This window comes from Panthera leo, chromosome B2 (assembly GCF_018350215.1).
Source record: "Panthera leo isolate Ple1 chromosome B2, P.leo_Ple1_pat1.1, whole genome shotgun sequence".
Classification (NCBI taxonomy): Eukaryota; Metazoa; Chordata; class Mammalia; order Carnivora; family Felidae; genus Panthera; species Panthera leo.
This window is the reverse complement of record NC_056683.1, coordinates 32,788,470-32,803,725: the sequence shown is the minus strand read 5'-3', so window position 1 is coordinate 32,803,725 and position 15,256 is coordinate 32,788,470. Positions and strand designations below refer to the sequence as shown.

Here is a 15,256-nt window from a genome sequence, read left to right as displayed (position 1 = left end):
GGTCATGATCTCGCGGTTCCCAAGTTCAAGCCCCGCATCGGGCTCTGTGCTGACAGCTCGGAGCCTGGAGCCTGCTTCGGATTCTGTGTCTCCCTCTCTCTCTGCCCCTCCCCCACTCATGTTTTGCCCCCTCTTTCTCCCCCTTCCTCTCTCTCTCTCTCTCAAAAATAAATATGTATTAAAAAAATTAAAAAAAAAAAAGATTTCCTATAGGGGCAACCTGAGAGGCTTAGTTAAGTGTCCAACTCTTGATTTTGTCTCAGGTCATGATCTCATGGTTCAGGAGATCAAGCCCCGCATCAGGCTTTGCACAGACATCGAGGAACCTGCTTGGGATTCTCTCTCTCTCTCTCTCTCTCTCTCTCTCTCTCTGTCTCTCTCTGTCTCTCCCTCCCCCACTTGTTCTCTCTGTCTCAAAATAAATAAACTTTAAAGAAAAGAAAATTTCATATAAAGATATAGTAACTAAAACAATGGGATAGAGAAATAAATGAGACAATAGAACAGGGGACCGAGAAACAGACCCATGCAAGTTGGTAATATGTAAAGAGCCAGAGGCTACATGCACCTGAGTGGGGAAAGACCGGGTTCCTCAGTAAATGGTGTTGGAAGAGCTGGCTGGCCAAATGGAAAAAAATAGATTTAGCTCCTTACAACATACATGAAAATAAGTTCACAAATGTGTAAAATGAATACCTTTTAGAATAAAAATAGAAGTTCAGTAATATATCTGGGGCCACCCAGGTAATAAATGGAGACACTGTATCTCGTCAAGCCTGAGGGGTCTGGTGCCAGATCCTGCCCTCTTAACCCACTCAGTAGGTGCTCTGTCCCGGTCCCTTCAGAGTGTAAGACGGACGAGTGCGAACAGACACTAAAGGCAGGGCGGTGGCGATTGGAGGCTGGATTGGCAGCCGGTCCCCACATACCTTACGTGAAGGATCGCTGGGGAGGCAGAGGGAGGGACTGTCGCCATATCACCGTCACTCAGTCAACAGATTGGGCACCGATGATGTACCACCCCCTGCCCGGTGTCCGTGTGAGAGATACCATCACAAGCTCAACAAACGTTTACCGAGGGTGGTCGTGTTACCGGGTGGGTGTGAGAAGGATAAAAATAAGGCAATAGCAGTGAATCATTGCATGGTAGGGCTGGGAGGATTTGGGAGATCAACTGTCCAGTCCTCTCGTTTTACAGATTGGGAAATAGGCACGGTGAGAAGGGACTTTTCTCTTTTTTCACAGTATTCTTGTTTGGAACCCTGAGCAAGGAACACAGCTCCCTGGCCGTGTTGTAAATAACCAGCTCCTCTGTCTTTCTTGGCGTGAAATTATCTTTTTATTTTTGTAAGTTTATTTATTTTGACAGAAAGAGTGTGTGTGAGTGCAGGAGGGGCAGAAAGAGAGGGAGAGAGAGAATCGCAAGCAGGATCCCTGTTGAGAGCGTGGACCCTGAGGCGGGGCTCGATCCCACAAACTGTGAGATCATGACCTGAGCCGAAATCAAGAGTCGAACACTGGGGCACCTGGGTGGCTCAGTCCGTTAAGCGTCCGACTTCGGCTCAGGTCATGATCTTGCGGTTTGTGAGTTTGAGCCCCGCATCAGGCTCTGTGCTGACAGCTCACAGCCTGCAGCCTGCTTCGGATTCTGTGCCTCCCTTTCTCTCTGCCGTCCGCACCCCCCCCCCCCCCGCCTCGTTCTCTGTCTCTCAAAAATAAATAAATGTTAAAAAAAAAAAAAAAGAGTCAAACACTTAACTGACTGAGCCACCCAGGCGCCCTGAAATTAACTTTTTTTTTTAACTGGTTATCCTGCTCTGGCCACCAAACACTATCCAGCCAGTGCCAGGCAGGTCTAACCCTGTTTATCACTTCGTTACTCATTCAACCATTTTTTTTTAATGTTTTTATTTATTTTTGAGACAGAGAGAGACAGAGCATGAGCGGGGGAGGGGCAGAGAGAGAAGGAGACACAGAATCCGAAGCAGGCTGCAGGCTGTGAGCTGTCAGCACAGAGCCCAATGCGGGGCTCGAACTCACGGACCGCGAGATCATGACCTGAGCCGAAGTCCGACGCTCAACCGACTGAGCCACCCAGGCGCCCCACATTCAACCATTATTTACTTCCATCTTTTTTGTCCCCATGTTCTTCCCTGCAGCCTCCCTATAGAATTCCATCCTGGAATGACCCCATTCATTCCTATCCCTCCCTATGCAAGAGCTGAGCCTGCCCAGAGAAAACCATATACTGTGGGGTCACCATGGGTTCATGCCTCCCCTCCACAGAGCCTCCGGTGCCACCCATCAGTGGCCAGCGACTGCCACATTGACAAGTCCAAAGGTCACTTTTCTTCTCATCTGACTTCACGGACCCCTCCCTTCTCCCACTGATGTCTTCAGCAATACTTCTGATTCTCCTCCCACCCATAGCTTTCAGAGTAAAGTTCCAACTCCTTAGATTAGCATTCAATATCTTTTGTGATTTGGCCCCTGCCCACCTCTGCAGACTCTTTTCCTGCCACTGACCTTGCCCTTCTTTACCCCTGGCCCCAAAGAACTTTCTGCTGTGCCCTTCTTCAGGAAAGATCTCTGCGATTCTCTCCTGTAGGTGGGGTTGTGGAATTCGGCATATGCCTTCATTCTGAAGGCACCTTCTCAGGCAGGGAGAGTGTCTCTCTGTTCTTGGTATCTGGCTGAGTGCTTCAGAGCAGGTACCTAGGAAATGGAGGTTGGAGGAAGGTAAGAGCCAAATGGCATTGTGGGAACGTCCACAGCACAAGGAAATGTATGCCTGATGTCACCCTGTACTCTAGACAACACCACCAGCCGTACACACGCCCCTTCACTTTTCCCCAAACTTGGAAAGAAGCCAGTGGTGGCCTGACCTCAGGGATCTGGGCGGGGGGTGGCGAGGGAGATGTTTGGACAGGGGGAGGAGAGCACCACAGTAGTCTCTTCCCTTTGGGATAAGGGTGATGCTCAACCAGCGTAGCACCCACCGAGTCCCCCTCCCCAGCTTTCTCTTCCTGCCTTGAGTTTGTGGGTTGGAGGGGAAGAGGGGAAGGTGCTTCTTCAGTGGGGAGGAAAACCCCAGTTCCTATTCCCCTGATCTCTCAGCCCAGGATCCTGCGAACCTCAGGGCGGGACCTAATGGAAGGCTGGTCACTTCCTGTGGGGCCTGTGCCTGCGACCAGCCTCGGAGGCCAAGTTGGGATTGAGACCTGAGAAGGGCAGGGCAGTTATGGATATTTGCAGATCGAGGGGCGGAGTCCAGGGTAATTTGTGTTACTGGTGGGGAACTTGATTTGAGAAAGTTGAGCGGACCCACCTGTATAACAGCTAATATTATCTGACCAGCGCTTTCCAGTTTACAAAGTACTCTCCCATCAGTTCAAACAATTCCTTGGACACCTACTGCCGACACAGGGCCAGGGGCCAGGGCCTTGACCCGCACTTATACCCTGAGGGGCGGGTGCTTTGATCCCCACCTCATTGTTGAGGGAGCTGAATGAAGCCTGGAGGAAGAGTGAAGGGCAGGAGGAAAAATAGGTCGGGTGTGGGTCAGGTTCAGAAGGTGAAGGAAAGCCAGAGCGAAGCAAGTCGGGCCTCTGGTGGTGACAGGGGCTGGCCAGTAAAAAGGTGCCTCCAGCCGCCCCTTCCTTCTGCTGCATTTTAAGACCCACTTAGTCCCTCCTCACTCTTTCAGGATGTGCAGGCCCGGCCTGGGGGCACCTGATGGCCTCCATCGCTAGCCTTGGCCCTGCTGGCCTTTGGAAAGAGGGTGAGCCTCCTTCCTGATAGTTGCAGACAAATCACCCGGGCCTCTGCTATTTGGGGGCCTGGGGTGGGACCATCACGTAGTCGAGGCAAGCCCAGGGCTGGAGGCCAGGGTGGGAGGGGCCCTACTCCTGGAACTTCTGGCAGCTCCTGCGAGGACCCTGAAGTGGAGAGAGCCCCAAAACAACAAAAAGACACGGCCTTGCTCCGAGGCCCCGTGCCTCACCTCCTCCGACCGCCGGTGACATCACAACGGCAGGAGCAGGGACTATGGGGACCTTCTGCCTCAATCCCAACCGGCCTTGATCCCAGAGTGGGGTGGGGGCCGAGGCTGACCCCGCTCTACTGGCCAGTGTCTTCTCAGAACCTCTTCCTCCACGCCTCCCTCCTTCTGGAGCTGGTCCCCCCTGCTCCCCTGGCTGGGGGAAGACCCACGGGCTTCTGAAACGGGCAGAGGAGCAGCTGAGTAGAGGCACAGAGAAGGTGCGAAAAAACAGAGGGGCTTCGGGCAGAACGCCAAGTAACCCAGCAAAAAAAAGTGAGCCGGTGTGAGAAAAAGCCTAGAAGGAAGCACCCTCTGAAGTTGGGGTTATTGAGGACATTTTTTCTGTGTTATGTTGCACATCCTCCAGCTCTTGCTGGTAATCTGTTTTTGCGGTGAGAAAGGAAATCATCCCTTACCCTTAAGGAGCATTTTATTTTACCTGATGTTTAGTCCTTGTATGTTATTCCTGCCAGTCAGCCGATCGTCTTATTTATGAGGTAGGTGTGATCAGCATTTTGGAGGCAGGGACTCTGAGACTCCATCGTGGTGAATGACGGACTTGAAGGCACAATAGCAGCCTGTGGTCTGTTCTGGAGACTGTTCTGTGTGTTCTCGAGAACAGTGCCTATTCTGTTGTCGGGAGGAGTGTCCGGTAGTCTTTTAGGTCCAGTTGGTTTCTAGTGTTTTCCAAGTACTCTATTTCCTTACTGATCTTCTGTATAGGATATTCTGTCCATTATTTGTTTTTGTTTTTTTTAATTTTTTTTTAACGTTTATTTATTTTTGGGACAGAGAGAGACAGAGCATGAACGGGGGAGGGGCAGAGAGAGAGAGGGAGACACAGAATCCAAAGCAGGCTCCAGGCTCTGAGCCATCAGCCCAGAGCCCGACGCGGGGCTCGAACTCACGGACCGTGAGATTGTGACCTGAGCTGAAGTCGGACGCTTAACCGACTGAGCCACCCAGGCGCCCCTGTCCATTATTTGTTTTAATGTTTATTTATTTATGAGAGAGTGCAAGCGGGGAGGGGCAGAGAGAGGGGGACAGAAGATCCGAGGAGGGCTCTGCGCTGACAGGCTGACAGCAGGCAAGCCCGATGTGGGGCTCGAACCCACTAACTGAGAGATCATGACCTGAGCCGGAGTTGGATGCTCTACTGAGCCACCCAGGTGCCCCTGTCCATTGTTTTTTGTTTTGTTTTGTTTTGTTTTAATTTTTTATGTTTGTTTATTTTTGAGAGCGAGAGAGAGCACGAGTGGGGGAGGGGCAGAGAGAGAGGGAGACACAGAATCCGAAGCAGGCTCCAGGTTCCGAGCTGTTAGCACAGAGCCCGATCCAGGGCTTGAACTCACAGGCCGAGAGATCATGACCTGAGCCGAAGTCGGCTGCTTAACCGACTGAGCCACCCAGGTGCCCCGCCCCTGTCCATTATTGAAAGTAGGTGCCTGGGTGGCTCAGTCGTTTGAGTTGATTTCAGCCCAGGTCATGATCTCACCGTTCATGGGTTGGAGCCACCCCCACCCCTGCCAGGCTCTGGCTGACAGGGCAGAGCCTGCTTGGGATTCTCTCTCTCTCCTTCTCTCTCTGCCCCTCCCCGACTTGCGCTTTCTCTCTCTCTCAAAGCAAATAAACTTTAAAAAATAATAAAAAAGAAAAGAAAAGAAAGTAGGGCTCTGAAGTCTCCGACTATTATTGTAGACGTGTCTATTTCTCCCTTCACTTCTGTCATTGTTTGCTTCATATATTTTGAGATTCTGTTGTTTGGGACATATAGAATTGTTACAGCTTCTTCACGAATTGACCCTTAAATCAATATATAATGTCCTCCTTTGTCCCTTGTCACAGTTTTTTATTTCAAATCTATTTGGTCTAGGATTAGCATAGCCACCCTGGCTGTCTTTTGGGTGGCTCTTTGCACAGAATATGTTTTTCCATCCTTTTGCTTACAACGTATTTGTGTCTTTGGGTCTAAAGTGAGTCTCCTGGGGGCGCCTGAGTGGCTCAGTCGGTTGAGCGTCCAACTTCGGCTCAGGTCACGATCTCGCCGTCCGTGAGTTCGAGCCCCGCGTTGGGCTCTGTGCCGACGGCTCGGAGTCTGGAGCCTGCTTCTGATTCTGTGTCTCCCTCTCTCTCTGGCCCTTCGCCTCTCGAGCTCTGTCTCTGTCTCTGTCTCTCTCAAAAATAAATAAACATTAAAATAAATAAATAAATAAAGCGAGTCTCCTGCAAGCAGCATATACTTGGATTTAAAAAATATATATATTTTTGGCCATCTTAAAGTTTACAGTTCAGGGGCAGTAAGTACATTCCTGTGCAACCATCACCGCCATCCGTCTCCAGAACTTTTCTCATATCCCCACACTGAAACTCCATACCCATTAAATAATAATTCTCCATCTCCCCCTACCCCACCGGCCCCTGGCAACCACCATACTACTTTCTGTCTCTGTCAATTTGATTACTAGTGTATGTAAAGTCCTAGGTACCTCATCCAAGTGAAATCATAAGCATCTGTCCTCTCGCGTCTGTTTTTCTCTCCCCCTTAGCGTAATGTCATCAAGGTTCGGACATGTTGTAGGCGTGTCAAAATGTCATTCTTTTTTAAGGATGAATAATATCCAATATGCCGTTGTATACATATATACGCCTTAGTTTTTGTATCCATTTACCTGTCAGTGGGTGCTCGGGTTGCTTCCAGCTTTTGCCTGCTGTGAATAATGCTGCTGTGAGCATGAATGTACAAATACCTGGCTTTCAACTCTTTCGGGCATATATTCGAGTAGAATTGCTGGATCGTATGGTGATTCTATTTTTAATTTTTTGAGGAACCGCGATACATACTGATGTCTATGGCGATGATACATTTTATACTCCCAGCAGCAGTACACAAGAGTTCCAATTTCTCTACCTCGCCACCAACAGTTGTCTATTTTATGTTTTGTGTTGTTATGTTACATTTTAAGTAATGGCCATCCTAATGTGTATGAAGTTTTGACTTGTGGTTTTGGCTTGCATTTCCCTAATTAGTGATGTTGGATATCTTTTCATGTACTTATCGGTCATCTGTTATCCTCTTTAGAGAAATGGCTATTCAAGTCCTTTGTATTTTTTGATTTATTTTCAGTTAGATCATTTTTTATTTTATTATTTATTTATTTGTTGTTGTTGTTGTTGTTGTTGTTGTTTTTAAGTAGGCTCTACACCCATTGTGGGCCTTGAACTCATGATTCTGAGAGCAAGAGTCTCATGTTCTACTGACTGGGCCAGCCAGGCACCCTGGTTAGATCATTTTAAAATCCATCCTGGGGGTGCCTGGGTGGCTCAGTTGGTTGAGTCTCTGACTCTTGATTTCAGCTCATCCCAGGGTGAAATCCCAGGGTCGTGGGATTGATCCCAGGATCGTGGGACTGAGCCCTGCGGGCTCCACACTGAGCGTGGAGCCTGCCTAAGATTCTCTCTCTTCTGCCACTCTCTCCCCATTCGTGCTCTCTCCCTCTCTCAAAAAAAAAAAAAAAAAAAAAAAAAGTTTAAAAAAATCCATTCACCCAATCTGTCTTCTTATGTGTGTAGTAAAATATACATAAAACTCACCATTAAGTATATACTTCAGTGGCATTAAGTACATTTGTAATGTATAATCATCACCAATCTCTGTCTTTTAATTGGTGAACTTAATCCGTTTACATTTAAAATGAGTAGTGGGGTACCTGGCTAGCTCAGTGGGTAGAGATTGTGACTCTTGATCTCCAGGTCATGAGTTTGAGCCCCATGTTGGGCATAAAGCTTACTTAAAAATATGAATAAATAAAATAAGTGATTACTGATATTAAAGGATTTACTTTTGTGATAGTGTTCTTTTCTATATGTCCTTTTGTTCCCCAGTCCTTCCAATACTGCGTTCTTTTGTGTTTGATTTTTTTCTAGTGTACCATTTTGATTTCCTCTTCACTTCCTTTTCTGTATATTTCCTACTTGTTTTCTTAGTGGTTACCATGGGGATTACAGTTAATATCCTAAGATTAGTAGCTAATTTATCATCAGACACCATGAAGGCCTAAAACCAGTAGGATGATATATTTAAAGTAGTGATAGGCAGGTGCCTGGGTAGCTCGGTCGGTTAAGCATCCAACTCTTGATCTCAGCTCAGGTCTTAATCTCAGGGGTCGTAAGTTCAAGCCCCACATTGGGCTCTGCACAGGGCATGAAGCCTACTTAAAAACAAGTGGAAGGAAGGAAGGAAGGAAGGAAGGAAGAGGAAGGGAGGAAAAGGAAGGAAGGAAGGAAGGAAGGAAGGAAGGAAGGAAGGGGAAGAGAGGAAAGGGAAGGAAGGAAGGAAGGAAGGAAGGAAGGAAGGAAGGAAGGAAGGAGAAGGGAGGGAGGGAGGGAGGGAGGAAGGTAGGTATTGATAGGGTGTTCCCTATAGTGGCACATATACTAAAATTGGAATGATACACAGGAGATTAGCGTCACCCCTGCCCAAGGATAACATTCATGAAGCATTCCATATGTTGAAAGTTATGCTTACAAAAAAATAAATAAAATAAAGTACTGACAGTACTTTATGCCAATAAATCCAACAACTTAGTTGAAATGGAGGATACACGGAAAGACACAAAGTTGTCCCTAATGGCCCCTTATTAGTCTTTTATTATCTGTAAAATCTGTTGTGATGTTACTCTCTCATTCCTGATATTAATGATTTGTATTTTTTCCCGACCATTCTGGCTAGAGGTTTATCCATTTTGTTGATCTGAAGCAGCATTTAGTTTCATTTATTTTTCTCTATTTTTCTGTTTTCTATTTCATAGATTTCTGCATTGAACTTTTGTTTTCTTCTGCATACTTTGGTTTCAGGTGGAAGCTGAGGTCATTGACATGAGATCTTTCTTCCTTCTTCCTCCCTCCCTCCCTCCCTCCCTCCCTCCTCTCTCCCTCCCTCCCTCCCTCCCTTCCTTCCTTTTTTTAAAAAAGGATTTTTAGGGGGGTGCATGGGTGGCTCAGTTGGTTGAGCATCTGACTTCAGCTCAGATCATGATATCACAGCTCGTGGGTTTGAGCACCACATTGGGCTCTGTGTTGACAGCTTGGAGCCTCAAGCCTGCTTTGGATTCTGTGTGTGTCTCTCTCTGCCCCTCCCCCACTTGTGCTCCGTCTCTCTCTCTCTCAAAAAAAAAAAAAAACATTAAAAAGTTTTTTTGTAAGAAAAGACTTTTTTGGGGGGGGCTCCTGGGTGGCTCAGTCAGTTAAGCATCTGACTTCGACTCAGGTCATGATCTCGGGGTCCATGAGTTCAAGCCCCAAGTTGGGCTCTGTGCTGACAGCTCAGAGCCTGGAGCCTGCTTCAGATTCTGTGTCTCCCTCTCTCTCTCTCTCTGCCCCTCCCCTGCTTGCACACTCTCTCTCTCTAAGTAAATAAATGAGTCAGATGTACCTTAAAAAAAGGCATTTAGTCAAGGTGCCTGGGTGGCTCAGTTGGTTAAGCATCTGACTCTCGGTTTTGGCCCAGGTCGTGATCTCATGGCTTCATGGGTTCTAGCCCTGAGTGAGGCTCTGCGCTGGCAGCATGGAGCCTGCTTGGAATTCTCTCTCTCCCTGTCTGCCCCTCCCCCACTCACACTACATCTGTCTCTCTCAAAATAAAGAAACAAACAAAGGCATTTAGTGCCATAAATTTCGGTAATGGAGGTGCCCCACAAATTCTGTGTTGTGTTTTCATTTTCTTTCAGTTCAAAATACTTCCTATTATTAAAAAAATTTTTTTTTAATTTTATTTTTACGTAATCTCTACACCCAACATGGGGCTCGAATTTACAATCCTGAGATCAAGAGTCGCATGCTCTACCAACTGAGCCAGCCAGGTGCCACTCTAATTCTTTTTTTTTTTTTTTTTAATGTTTATTAATTTATTTTGAGAGAGAGAGAGGGAGAGAGAGAGAGAGAGAGAGAGAGAATTTCAAGCAGGCTCCACACCATCAGCCCAGAGCCCAACATGGGCCTCAATATCACAAACTGTGAGATCATGACCTGAGCCAAAATCAAGAGTCAGACACTTGGCTGTCTGAGCCACCCAGGCACCCCCTAATTATTTTTTGATCCAGAGGTGTGTTACTCATTTTCCAAGCATTTGGGGATTTTCCAAGTATCTTTCTGTTATTGGTTTCTTTTCTTTTCTTTTTTTAGAGAGAGAGACAGCATACGCCCATGGGAGCAGGGGAGAGGAGCAGAGAGAGAGAGAGAGACTTTTTTTTTTTTAATGTTTATTTTGAGGGAGAGAGAGAGATAGAGCTCGGATGGGGGAGGGGCAGAGAGAGAGGGAGACACAGAATCCGAAGCAGGCTCCAGGCTCTGAGCTGTCAGCACAGAGCCCGACGTGGGGCTGGAAGTCACCAACCGTGAGATCATGACGTGAGCCGAAGTCGGACGCTTAACTGACTGAGCCACCCAGGCGCCCCTCCACAGTCCACTTTTAAGTGATATTACACAACCTCATGTATATCTGAATCTTACTATATTTCCATTTCTTGTCCAACCTTTATGCTATTGACATAATACATTTTGTATCACGTCTGACTCCATAATACATTTTACTTTTACGTATGTTAACTTGAATCCTTGTAAATGTGAGATTTGTTTATGGCCCAGTATGTGGTCTATCTCAGTAAATATTCTCAGTGCACAAACCCCACAATACATTATCACTTTTTATTTTTTAACACAATTCTCTTTTTAAAAGATGTAAATAATAAGAAAAAAATGATATACTTACTCATGTAGTTATCATCACCAGAGTTCTTCATTCCTTTGGGTCGGTCCATATTTTTATTTGGTACCATTTTCTTTTTGCCTGAAGAACTTCCCTTAAGAAATTTTGTAGAGCAGGTCTGCTAGTGATGAATTCTTTCAGTTCTTATATATCTGAAGATGTCTTTATTTCCCCTTTATTTTGTAATCTTTATTTGAGAGTGGGGAGGGGCAGAGAGAGAGAGAGGGAGAGAGAGAGAGAATCCCAAGCAAGCTCTGTGTTGTCCGTGCAGAGCCCGATGTGGGGCTCAAACTCACAAAAGACGAGATCATGACCTGAGCCGAAATCAAGTCGGGCACTTACTCAACTGAGCCAGGCGCCCCTCACTTTTGTTTTTGAAAGATATTTTTTATTTTAATTCCAGTATAGTTAACATAGAATATGTCAGTTTCAGGAGTACAAGATAGTGACTCAACACTTCCAAACATCACCCAGTGCTCATCTGGACAGGTGCACTCCTTAACCCCCATCACCTGTGTAACCCATCCCCCCACCCACCTCCCCTCCAGTAACCATCAGATTGTTCTCTACAGTTAAGAGTCTGTTTCTTGGTTTGTCTTTTTTCTTTTTAAAAAAAATTGTTTAGGGGCGCCTGGGTGGCGCAGTCGGTTAAGCGTCCGACTTCAGCCAGGTCACGATCTCGCGGTCCGTGAGTTCGAGCCCCGCGTCAGGCTCTGGGCTGATGGCTCAGAGCCTGGAGCCTGTTTCCGATTCTGTGTCTCCCTCTCTCTCTGCCCCTCCCCCGTTCATGCTCTGTCTCTCTCTGTCCCAAAAATAAAATAAAAAACGTTGAAAAAAAAAAAAATTGTTTATTTGAGAGAAGAGAGAGAGTGTGAGTGGGGGAAGGGGGGAGAAAGAGGGAGACACAGAATCGGAAGCAGGCTCCAGATTCTGAGCTGTCATCACAGAGCCTGACGCGGGGCTCGAACTTGCAAACTGTGAGATCATGACCTGAGCTGAAGTCAGGCGCTTAACCGACTGAGCCACCCAGGCGCCCCTCTCTTTCTTCTTTTACTCGTTTGTTTCCTAAATTCCACATGAGTGAAATCATATATATATATTTGTCTTTCTCTGACTGACTTATTTTGCTTAGCATTATACTCTCTAGTTCCATCCATGTTGTTGCAAATGGTAAGATTTCATCCTTTTTATGGCGAAATACTATTCCATTGTATATTTATACCACATCTTCTTTATCCGCTCATCTATCAGTGGACATTTGGGACATTTTTCTCTTCTTCTGGGCCTCTAATCACCATATGTTAGGCCACTTGAGATTGTCCTACAACTCCCCGATGCTCTTGTAATTTTTTCTAGACTCTTTCTTCTGTTTCATTTTGGGTAATTTCTATTCTAATGCCTTCATGTTCATTTACCTTTTCTTCTGCAATATCTGATCTGCCATTAATCTTACCCACTGTATATTTTATTTTGGACATTGGAGACTTCATGTCTAAAAATTCAATCTGGGGCTTTTTTTTTATATCTTCCTTGTCTGCCCTTAACTTTTTGAGCATAAAGAATACAGTTATAACTGTTCTATTTTTATTTTTTAACTTTTACTGCTTATTTTTGAGAGAGACAGAGTGCAAGCAGGGGAGGGGTAGAGAGAGAGAGAGGGAGACACAGAATCCGAAGCAGGCTCCAGGCTCTGAGCTGTCAGCACAGACCCCAATGTGGGGCTTGAACTCACAAACCATGAGATCATGACCTGAGCCGAAGTCGGATGTTTAACTGAGTCACCCAGGCACCCCCAGTTATAACTGTTTTAATGTCCTCCTCAGGTCTAACATCTGTCAGTTCTGGATCAGTTTCAGTTGATTATAGATTGTGTTTTCCTGCCTCTTTGCACGTCTAAGTGTTTATGAATCCATTTTTATTTATTTATTCATTTATTTAAGTTTATTTATTTTGAGAGGGGCAGAGGCAGTGGGGAGGGCAGAGAGAGAGGAGAGAGAGAATCCCAAGCGGGGCTTGAACCCACAAAACCATGAGATCATGACCTGAGCCAAAACCAAGAGTCAGACTCAACTGACTGAGCCATTCAGGCGCCCCTTTATGGATCCATTAAAAAAATATATTTATTTATTTTTGAGGGAGAGAGAGAGAGAGAGAGAGAGAGAATGTGGGGGAGGGGCAGAGAGAGTTGAGGGGCAGAGAAACTGAAGCAGGCTCTGTGCTGACAGCAGGGAGCCCGCCATGGGGCTTGAAGTCACAAACCTTGAGATCACGACCTGAGCTGAAGTCGGATGCCTAACAGACTGAGCCACCCACGTGCCCTTTAATCCATTTTTTTAAATGGATGCCACACAGTATGAATGTTACCTCGCTGGGGGCTGGGTAGTTTTGCATTCCTATAAATCTTCTTGCGTTTTGTCCTGGAATGAGTTTATATTACTTGCCAACGTTTTGATCTTTCCAAAGGTTGCTTTTATGATTTATTAGGTGGGTCCAGAGTAGGGGGACACAAGGATGAGCAAAGCATCAGTGGAAGTGGATACATAAGCCTAGGCACTCCCCGTAGCAACACGGGTAAGGGAACACGCAAAACTTGATCAGGGTGGCACAGTGCAGCCTCAGCTCTGCCCTCTCTCTCCCCTTCCTGAGGTAGCAGCAGCGTGAAGAGAGCAGAGAGGGCTGCAGTATTCCCCGGCTGGGCTTGGGGGTACCCAAGGGATTTCTAAAGCCTTATCACTAGAACAAATCGGGCTTCAAATCATTTGTAAATTGGGGCCACCCCCACCTGCCCTGCCTAGCTCAGAACGGTGTTCTGTCCTGGCGGGAAGGGAAACGTGCTGAGTTTCTGACACTGAGACCCCGACATACTGGCTTAGCCAGTTGACCACTAAGCCCACTCCTAGAGGGCCCTCGAGATATGTGGTCAGAAGCTGTGGGGATGAGGACAAAAGCTGGGTATGTGAGCAGCCAAAGGGGTCTGAGTTCTCAAACTAATTATTTGCTCCTAACCTTGCAAGATGAGGCAAGCCCAGGGCATCTGGGTGGCTCAGTTGATTTAAGCATATATTAAAAAATACATATATAGGAAGCAAGTCCTGCCTGGGGAGGTGGTTTCCTCCGTCTGCCCTCACCTCTGATAGAAGCCTGGGATGGGTGGTCTCCTTACTCTCCAGACTCAAAAGCCTGAGAAACACCAGGGAATCCACCCGGAGCCTCCAGACCTGGGCATTTCTGTCATTCCTTTCCTTTTATCTCTGATTTCCCACCAGTCAGATGATGGTGTCTGAAGGCAAGAGGCCAGAGTTCTCAACTGCCCTCTGGTTCTCCGTTGGGTCATCTCTGCATCAGACCCGCCCTTATCCAACCTCCTTCGGAAGGGCCTGAGGAAACTGGCCAGACCAGACCAAGTGGCTCAACCATGTCCACGCCACTGGCTGTCCCTGGCAAGAATAAGCCGATCCAGCTTATTCCTGTATCTCCAGTAGCACCCAAGGACCCTGGAGGGCCTCAGCCTCGTTCAGCTCCCACAACTTTTGTGTTCTTGGGTGGCTTCCATCACCTGCCAGTCTGGAGTTTTCCTAATCGTGTGTAATGGGCTGGGGGGGGAGGGGGAGGTCTGGTACAAAACTACACATACCTACCTGAGGTAATTGTAGATTCACATGCAGTTGTAAGAAATAATAGAGCTCCCTTATACGCTTTGCCTAGCTTCCCCCAGTGCTAACTTTTGCAAAACTATAGTGGAAGATCACAACCAGGATACTGATATCGGTAAAATCCATCCACCTTATTCACATTTCTCCAGTGCGTGACATTGTAACTAACAGACCACGAAAGCTTTCAAATTCACCGGTGTCGCGAGTTGCTTGTGACCCAGGGGGACTGCACCGCGCTGCTCCACCCGTGCCCCTGCAAACCACGAAAAGGTTAACGGGGCTTTTAACAGGGCATCACATGTCATCGGTTAATCCGCACACCAGCCTGTTTTACAGACGTTAAGACTGAGGCGCAGAGAAGGGTGGGTGGGTAAGTGGGCCCAGGTCCCACGGCCGCGCAGGACCTAAGCCGGGCTTGTCTACTCTATCTACCCTTTGAGCACAGCCTAGGGGCCACTAGGAGGCTTGGAAGGCTAAATAAACATAATGGAGACCTTGTGGGCCTGGGGCAGGGTCCGGCCGTGAAGGGAAGAGCAGCCAGCCGCCCCACGCCGCGGCTTGGCCCTACACCGGAGCTCCACCCAGAAGCCTGAGCAAACCGGACGTCACACCTTCCCTGGCCACCTGAGCTCCCCGGCGGGGGCGCTCGGCTGGGGTCCCGCCCCGGGGGACGCCGGGAAGCGGCCCCGGCCCCGGCCCCGCCCCGTCCCTCCCCTCCCCGCGCACTCTCCTCCCCCTTCTGCGCAGCCCTCGGCTGCCCTCTGCTGCCGCGGGGTGGACCCTGCAACCCGGGCCGTC

General features: G+C 47.6%; 1 pseudogene; it reads left to right on the top strand.

Moving 5' to 3' along the window:
• Window positions 1-8,454: 8,454 nt before the first annotated feature.
• On the top strand, window positions 8,455-8,553 carry LOC122220832 (annotated as a pseudogene).
• The last annotated feature ends 6,703 nt before the right edge of the window (window positions 8,554-15,256 follow it).